The sequence below is a fragment of the Chinchilla lanigera genome, unplaced genomic scaffold, assembly GCF_000276665.1.
Source record: "Chinchilla lanigera isolate Chin_1 unplaced genomic scaffold, ChiLan1.0 scaffold00665, whole genome shotgun sequence".
NCBI classification, from domain to species: Eukaryota; Metazoa; Chordata; class Mammalia; order Rodentia; family Chinchillidae; genus Chinchilla; species Chinchilla lanigera.
Genome location: NW_004956066.1, coordinates 1 through 8,483, shown reverse-complemented (window position 1 = coordinate 8,483; position 8,483 = coordinate 1). Strand labels below are relative to the sequence as shown.

At 57.8% G+C, this 8,483-nt stretch overlaps 1 long non-coding RNA gene across 2 annotated transcripts; it reads left to right on the top strand.

Annotated features, from left to right (window-relative positions):
* Positions 1–322: 322 nt before the first annotated feature.
* Positions 323–6,369, top strand: LOC102007614. Of its 2 annotated transcripts, none has more exons than XR_001232606.1 (3): positions 323–401; positions 1,771–1,846; positions 4,133–6,369. It is a non-coding gene; the product is annotated as an uncharacterized LOC102007614 (long non-coding RNA). The 2 variants fall into 2 exon arrangements; XR_265204.2 differs by having other exon boundaries at positions 4,130–6,369.
* Positions 6,370–8,483: the final 2,114 nt, after the last annotated feature.

Here is an 8,483-nt window from a genome sequence, read left to right as displayed (position 1 = left end):
TCTGTCTCTGTGACGTCAAAAGGGCCCCTGATGCCCCTCAGCAGACACGCGGTCGCGCTGAGCCAGTAGCTAACGAGCAGTTACCTTGTGCCCGACGCTGGCCGTGGGTTTGACTGAGGAACTCACTTAATCCTCACACACGACATGAAGAGGTAGGCAGAGCCATTATCCCCTTTTACAAGGAAGGAACCTGAGGCATGGAGCAGCACTCGCCGTCCTCTTGAAAATGCTGCTCCAAGCCCAAGGGCAGTGAGTAAGCACCCAGCTTGTAAGCAGCTACTGTGTGCAGGGCACAGCCCTAGTCCCTCCCCGTGTCAGCCTCTTCAGTCCTCCCCACAATCCTGTGCGGCAGCTACAAGCACGGCCCCCACGGTCCCGGAGAGAAACTGAGATACAGAGAGGTAAATTCACTCCCCGAGTCAGCCGACGGCTGAGCTGGGATTCTAACCCAGAGCAGAGCGACTTTTCTACCTGGTTCCCTTAGCCACTACACTGGGCTCTACCCAGAGCCTGGCACTCTTGTGCGGCCTTAGCATTCTGGAGGGGCCCCAGCCAGGCCCCTCTGTGGCTGCAGGGGAGGTCACACCGGGACTCTCAAGGTGGGGAGGAGGGGGTCTCAGGTGGGGCAAAGGCACGCTGTCTGGGGAGGAGAGAAGCAGTCTTTCAATCCGCAGCTCCCAGCCGGGCAGGGAACAGGTGCACAGATTCTTGGCCCTGGGCTAGGGGAGGGGGACCTGGTTTGGCAGCCGGAGCCCTGTGTGAACAAGAAGAAACCCAGCCTGCAGCCCCTGGCCCTGGCGGGAGATTAACAAAACAAATACTGAACAATCTCGATTTCAACACTCGGGGAGGGGTGCCGCGTGTCGGAGCGCAGGGGCTGTAGCGGGGGACGTGGAGACATTTTACCACCTAACTAACTTTCCCTCTGTTTAGTTTCACCCCAATGTACACTCAAATGCTCTCAAATTTTTTTCTTTTACATTTTTATTTTATTTTGACAAATGCTCAAACTTTCCTGCCACAGATTATTCTTGGCCAGGTTACAAGTAGAAAGGTCGTGTGTATCCTTTACTTGACAAAAGGGGGAGGGGTTGATGAAATATTTGGGTTGCGGGTTTGAGGCGGGATTTCTTTCTCAATTTCCCACCAGCGCCCTTGCCTGGAGTCCATGAGTTCTCACCCTGTCGCGGGGTCTGAGCCTTTCCCCACTCACCCCAGCCGCTGCTATCACCAAACCAGCCTGGAACGGATCTGGGGAGGTCAGCTGGAGCTGGCATGGGGCATCGCACCTCGTCCAGGCTCTGCAGGGCCCTGGCCTGGGGGCAACAGGGAGACTCCTGTCTGGCAGGTCTGGGGGCGAAGGCACAGGTTCTGGGGGAACCTGACCCCCTGTACTGAGGACCCAAGGTGGGGAGAGGCGTAGACTGTTCAGTTCACTGCTGCGTCCCCAGGCTCCTCTCCTCCTCCGGGTCTGGCCCCAGTCTTCCGCAGCCTCAGTCTCCCCACTCTGTCCTCTGCTCTACCAGGCAGTCACTTCAGCCATGGACATCGCTTCTCAAATCCTGCTCTTCCCTCTGCCCAGGGTCCCCTCACCTCGCTTCGTGTGGCTGTCCTGCCGCATGGCCACCTCCTCAGAAGACCTCCTTGGCCGCCTCGTCCAAAGCCGAGACCCTGTTGATTGCCACCTCAGCTCCTGGTTGGTTTTCTCCGTAAGGCTTGGGTAATTGACTCTCCTTTGATTTGTCTATTTTTTTTTTTTTCCTCTAACAGGAGTGAGGACATGAATGAGTGAATGGGTGAAGGGACGAGAACTGGCCTGTGAGGATGCTGCAGCCCAGCTGGAGAGGTCGGTGATGCTTCAGACTCCGCTTTGGGAGGAAAATCCTGCAGTCACTGTGGAGGCTATTAAGGATGGAGTCCTGCTTGCCTGTAATCCGAGCACTCTAGGAGGCTGAGGCAGGAGGACTGACAGTTTGAGCCGAGCTTGGGCAATTTAGCAAGATCCTATCTCAAAAAAATCTTTTTTTTCCTACTGGGCACAGTGGTGCATGCTGTAGTCACAGCTGCTGGAAAGGCTGAGGCAGGAGTGTGGCTTGAGACCAGGAGTTCAAGGCAAGTCTGGTGAACATAATGAGGGCCTGTCTCAAAAAGAGATGAAGGGGATGGTCCAGGGATGAAGAGCCTGGACCATGCTCCATAGCCGAGTCCAGACCCTGGATATCTTCCCTTCCACCCCAACTGCCTCCTGGAAGACCCAGGCTCTGCACGGCCAGTGATCACTTTGCAATTGGTCTCCATGCAAGTGAAGCCCCCACGCCCTTAGCCTCTGGCACCATTGATCACAGGGATATTCACCCCACGTTACCTCTGGCTGTCCTTTGCAAGGAGTGCCCCTCCTAGGGCTGGTTTAGAAGGGAACCAGGTGCTGGTCTTAGGCTTTGGGGTCCACCAGTCTCTGTTCCCCACAGGGAGCATCTAGCACTCTTAAGAACTGACTGCATCTCAAAGAATATTTCAAGGCTGTTTCTCCTCCCACCTACCCGCCCCTCTGCTGGGGATAGAAGTCAGGGCTTCCTGCATTAGGCTAGGCAAGTGCTCCACCCTAAACCACTGCTCCTAACATGAGCAAAACCACAGCCTCTTTAGTCAGTGTCCACTTCTCTGCCCAGCACCTAAGGGTGAGCCATGCATTTCCATTCAAGCCAGGCAGAATATATATTAAAATAACGTATCTGAAATTGGTGGTGCTGGAGACTTTCCAATGCATGCTCACCTTCTCAGAGGGGCTACGGGCTGGCATTCTGACTGCCGTTTGACAGATGAGGAAACTGGGGCTCAGACAGACAGTGTGATGTGCAGACACCCAGAGGTACTCACTCTCTTCTGTCTGTGCTGCCACAGGGCCTTTTCTCCTGTTCTGATCTGTGACCACCACTGCCCAGGGAAGACACTTTCCAGTTGTCCTTGCTGCCCTGTCCCCTCTTAACTCCCATGGGAATAGTCCAAGTCCATGGGGTCCAGGAGGTCCATCTCTTCCATCCCACCATTCTGCATGCACAGAAAAAGTGCTTCCCAAGCGTGTTCTGGGATGACTGTCGCCAGCTCTGAACAACTGGCAAAATCATGAGGCCCAGTGTTACTTCAGGACTTGGTTATTTTATTAGCGTGATGAGTGAGTTGGTAGGGCTCTGCGTCATGTAATTATGCGCTCATTGTATTGATGGGCAGCTGGAGGCTGGCACTTTCTTATTTCTTAATGGCAACCTGCTGCTGCTCACCGGCAACTATAATAGGAATTAATGGCTACTTCTCTCTGATTGAGCTCTGAGCAATCATTTAGGGGCCAATTACACACGAGTGGTGAGAAATAAAACTGCATCTCTTTAGATAGCCTGCCTGGCTGGCATCCGGGACATCACGCCATACCCCACGTTTTGGCTTTCGGGGGGGGGGGGTGGATGGTGATTGTAGGGGGCAGTTGGGGTACATTACATCCCTCTGAGAAATGCAGATCCTGGTTACTCTGCCCCAGCTCTGAGCCCCCCTGAGACCCCCAGCAAGCTTTGCTGAGTGGATTCCTCCAGCATTCTTCCATCTAACCCTCACCAGGCAGGAGAGAGATCAGTGCGGGGCCTGGAAGGAATTCCAGGCAGGAGAGGGCCTGTCGTCCACGTGGAGTGGAGCCTCTGGGCCAGAGGGGAATGTTCGGGGAGGGAGCAGAACATGGCGTTGGGGACGGGTGATGTACCTGCACGGGTAAAACGCTCAAAATTCATGTTCTGGGCTGGCTGTGTCAGCCTCTGTTTACGCAGCTCTGGGACAAATGCTCTGCTCCACACCCCGTCAGACTTGGGTCGGGGGGCCCTGCGCCTATCCTGGCCTTTCGTTCAGCGCCCGTGTCCTGAGCTCCTCCCATGCGACAGTGCTAGGGACACAGCGCAGGACAGGGCAGGCAGGAAGCCCATCTTCAAGGGTATCTGTTCCCAGGGGGGCACTGGGCAATTAACCAGGAAGGATGTAACAACCAGAGGGCAGCACGGCAGGGACAGCAACTAGCTCAGAGGGACACAGCGAAGGGAAGCTAAGCCCTAAGCAGAGAGCGGAAACAGTCACCATTTCATCCTTCCAGCAGGCCCAGAAGCCAGCAAGCAGAAGCCTGGCCACTTTAAACGTGGAGATGCTTAGCTGGGAGGAGCAAGACGGCCGTGAGCAGGAGACGGGGTAGGGGATGAACAGAGGGACCAGGACTGCACGGGAAGCTGCTGAACGGAGGGTGGGAAGACCGGGTGCCCTATACACGGCTGCACCCACCACCCCCACGCTCGCTCCATGCCCACCCCACTCCGGCAGGCGCCATGCCATCTGCCCAGGCCCCAGACAAGTCTCCAAGGCAGCAGCTGAGGCTGCCCCTTGTTCCTCCTTCTCAGCGCTACCATCCCAGTCAGGGACACAGGTCTGGTGGCCCCTGGCCTGGCAGCTCCCACGTTCAGGCCCGACTTCCTCTGCCTCCACACTGCCCGTGCACCTGACCTTGAGATAAAAGGTAGAACTTATCGCCTGTCCTTGCCTTGCCTGAGTCTGCAGGTCACCCCCAGCCCAGCAGCTCGCTCACCGCGGTGCCCGTGCCTGGTGAGTGGCAGAGCCAGGTTCAAGCCCAGCTCTGTCAGCCCCAGCCTCCTTTTGCTCAGCCCCTGCCCCCTGGTGCCCACCCACAGGCCGCACCCAGATCCTGCCTGCAAGCCAGGCTTCTCAGCCGCTGGGCAGCCGAGGGAACGTTGATACTGTTGAACACCTGGTCCTTAAGGCACCTGGAGCATCCAGGGATGCCAGGCAGGGAGGCAGGAAGGGGAACTCTGGGGGTCTGGCCAGAAAGAGAGGGACACAGCCATGGTGGGACTGACCCTAGAAGACGAGGAAGCAGAGAAACCCCACAGCCCCTGTGGTGTGGGAAGCCAGGCCGCAGGGTGACATGGACAGGGAGACAGGGCCCAGCAAGGCCTCGGAAGACACTTCCTGCATCCTGGCACTTCTTACCAATCTGCTGCCCCCAGCTAGCAGGAAGTCCCTGAGGCCCAGTGCGGAGGAGGGTGCCTCTCCAGAGGAGCGAGGAGATCAGAAGAAGGGGCCAGTAAATCACAGTGGTAGCCTCCCTCTGCTCTCCATGCACCAGGGAGCCCCGATGTGGGTCACGGTCCTCCAGGACCCCCACACCTGGCCAGGCTCCCTCCAACCAGGCCTGGCCCCCTCTGCCAGGAAGGGGACAGTTGGGGAGAGGGAGGTCTCACACCAGACTCCGGCTCCACCATACCAGCCTGGCTTCCCCTTCCAGCCGACAACACACATATGTGCACACACATGTGCAAACACAGCCAGGCACACACACGGCAAGGACAGCTGCCAGCTATGACCACCCCAGCATCCCCGCTCACACTGCAGCCACCTCGGAGGGACGGTGCCCGGCTTTATGCTTCACGGGGCAGCCCCTCTGCCCTCGACTTCTTCCTAGAAGCCAAACTTTGTCCTAAGGAAATCTAGTTAAAACGAGGGCCAGGGCCCTACTAGAGGGACAATGGAGATGCCAGGCAGCCATACCAACCACCGTTCCTCCAGCCACAGTCCCCACACAGAGGCACAAGGGTGAAGGTCAGCCCGAGAGCCCAGCCCCTTCCACCCTCCTGCAGCTTCCTGTGCCATGGGAGCCTGAAGCAGGGGAGAAATGTGCAGTTGGTTCTAATGCCGCTTCACCTCTGTGTGGCCTTGAGCAAGCCTCTTGGCCTCTCTGAGCCTCAGCATCATTGTTGACAGTAGAAGAGCCAGGCACAAAGTAAATACCAGCATCCTGAACTCCATCCAGAGGGGAAAGTGCCAAAAGGCCTCCCGCCCTATCTCAGGGTTAACATGGGTAAGGGCGGGACCCCGGCCCCTGTCTGTTCCCAGTTCACAGCTCTCACGCTGATGTCGTCACTTCACACAGGGCATGGTGGGCTTGGAGCAGAGAACACGCCCATGTGCACACCAGAATGCACACCCGGGTGTGTGTGACACCAGCACCCTCGTACCCCTCGTCACCTCTCACTGCTCCTAGCTCGCTCCTTCCCCCACACCTCTCCTGGCAACTGAGATCTTCCACACACGCATGAGCAACACACCTGAGCAGTGTGCAGAGCGGTTCTAAATGCTGCCTACATGCACACGGACAACAAACTGTGTCTCCAGCTCCAGGCTTGGGTTACTGAAGCCTCGATGTCCAGCAACGATGTCAAGCTCAGGCGGCTGCCCCACCTCTCTTCCCTGTCCCCAAAGCCCTCCGCGGGCACTGGCAACACCCACCTCACTGGGCTTCCTGCCTCATATTTGCTCCCAAATCATCCTGCTCAGTCCTTTTTTTTTTTTTTTTAGGTTCAGGGTATCGAACTCAGGACCTTGCACTTGCCAGGCAGGCACTTGTGCCGCTGAGCTATATCCCCAGCCCCCCGCTCAGAGTCCTGCCTGGCTGTCCCACTCCGGCCACCATCACTCAGAGCAGACACCAGACCCCGCTGGAGCCCAGTGTCCTGGCGGACATTTCTCCTGTGCTTCATTCACTCCCTCCCAAGCCCTGCTGGGCTGTCTGATGCTCCTAGAACACCTGAAATACCCGACCCCAGAGCTTTGCATTTGCTACGCCCTCAGGCTGGGACACCGGTCCCCACAGTTTCATCTTCTTGGCTGTCACCCTTCCGGTCTCTGCTCCAGTGTCTTCTCAGAGAAGTCTCCCAGCAACCCGCACTGTCACAGCAGCCCTCCCGGCCCCAGCCCCTGTCCCATGCACTTGTCACCACACAAGGGTGACTGATCTGTTCATCTCATTGCAGGAGGACATGCCTGCTGCCATGCTGAGGGCCTTGAGCAGTACCTGGTGCATGGCAGACTCTTGATAGCTTTTTTTGCCCAGGGCCTTTGCATGGAGCTTCATCCCAGCCCTTTTTCTGATTTTTTTATTCTGAGCAGAGTCTTGCTGAATCACTAAGTTTTCCAGGTTGGGCCACCTCAGCCTCCCAGAGTGCTGGTATTACAGACATGAGCCACCAAGCCCAGCGATAGCTCTTTTTGGAATGAAGAAAGGCAGGAGCATTAACATAATGCGATCACTGGGAAGAGGGGTGGAGGGAGGAAGGGGAAAGGGATGTGCGTGGGAACAGATGTGAAACAGATCCCAGGTGATGTTCACGCACACCTGATGGAGACAGGACACTCACATACCCCACTCACGTGCAAATGCACCCCAGTGTACCCCCAGGCACACGCACAGCGCACACACCACCCACGCGCAGCCCCTGGCCAGATGGAGACTGCCCAGTGACCTCAGCCAGCGGGAGCTGGACTCCACAGGCTCCTTTTCAAAGCTGAGTTGGCTCCAGCCTCCCTTGTAATCTGCCCCTGATCAGCGCTCACAGGGGCGCTGGCTGGGCCCCGAGGTCAGGCCCTCTCACCTTCTCCCAGGAAGTCCCACTGAGTCCCCTATCCCAGCCAGGGAGGCTGCTTCCCCTGACCAGTATAACCTGCTGAGCTGAATTCTTGCTGGGTATTTTCAAACAATTCCAGTTATTTGGGGGGAGGGGTGGGCCTGAGCCTCTGAGGAGGTTGCGGGGTGGGGGCTCAGGAGTGGAGGGGACGGCAGACTGCCCTTCAGGACTGGGCAGCCTCCAAATTACTTGTGCCTCAGCCAAGGGTCCTCCGCAGCCTCTTCTGCCCTGGCTCCAGCCTCGGCTCCCTGAAATCTTTTCAAACTTCCAGGCCTCCTGCCTCGAGCGCCCTGTCCCGGCCCCACCCCGCAACTAGCGAACTCATCTGCAACCTCCAAGCCTCACTCTGATGGCCCTGAGCCCCGCCAGTGGGGTGACACCACCCTCTGCCCGCCCTTGGCTCTGTGTTGTCCTCATCCTCTCGGGTATCTGCCTCCCTGAGTGGACGAAGATCACTGAGGGCAGAGGCGCAGCAATGTCGCTGGGCCCACTGCAGAGCCGGGCCCAGGGCGAGGCCCAGAGCACACGCTGGGAAGGTGCGTGACTCAGCAGGCTGTCCCGTACCTGAGCAAGTCACCCAGCCTCTGTGGTCTGCCAGCCCTGAGGCCCCAGACGGGCTGTGTGCCATTCTGACCCCGGAGGAGTGCGGGGCAGCTGGAGCGACCTGTCACAGCCAGGTTCGAGCCAGAGTCACCATCAGAGCCAAGGGCGCCCCGATGGAAGCAGAGAGCGAGGCTGCCGCTGCCTCCCACGTGTCCTTACTCTGTTGCCACACTGGCGCTGTCACCACCGCGTCTGTCCTTCTTAAGGCTGTCCTCACTACCCACAAGACCAGCACCAGCCCCAACGCTGTCCTCCACGATGGCACCAGTGCCACCTGTGCCACCATAATCAGCAACACAGCTGCCTTCACCCCAGCATGACTGACACCACCCTGTCTACACACACACACACACACACACACACACACACACACAC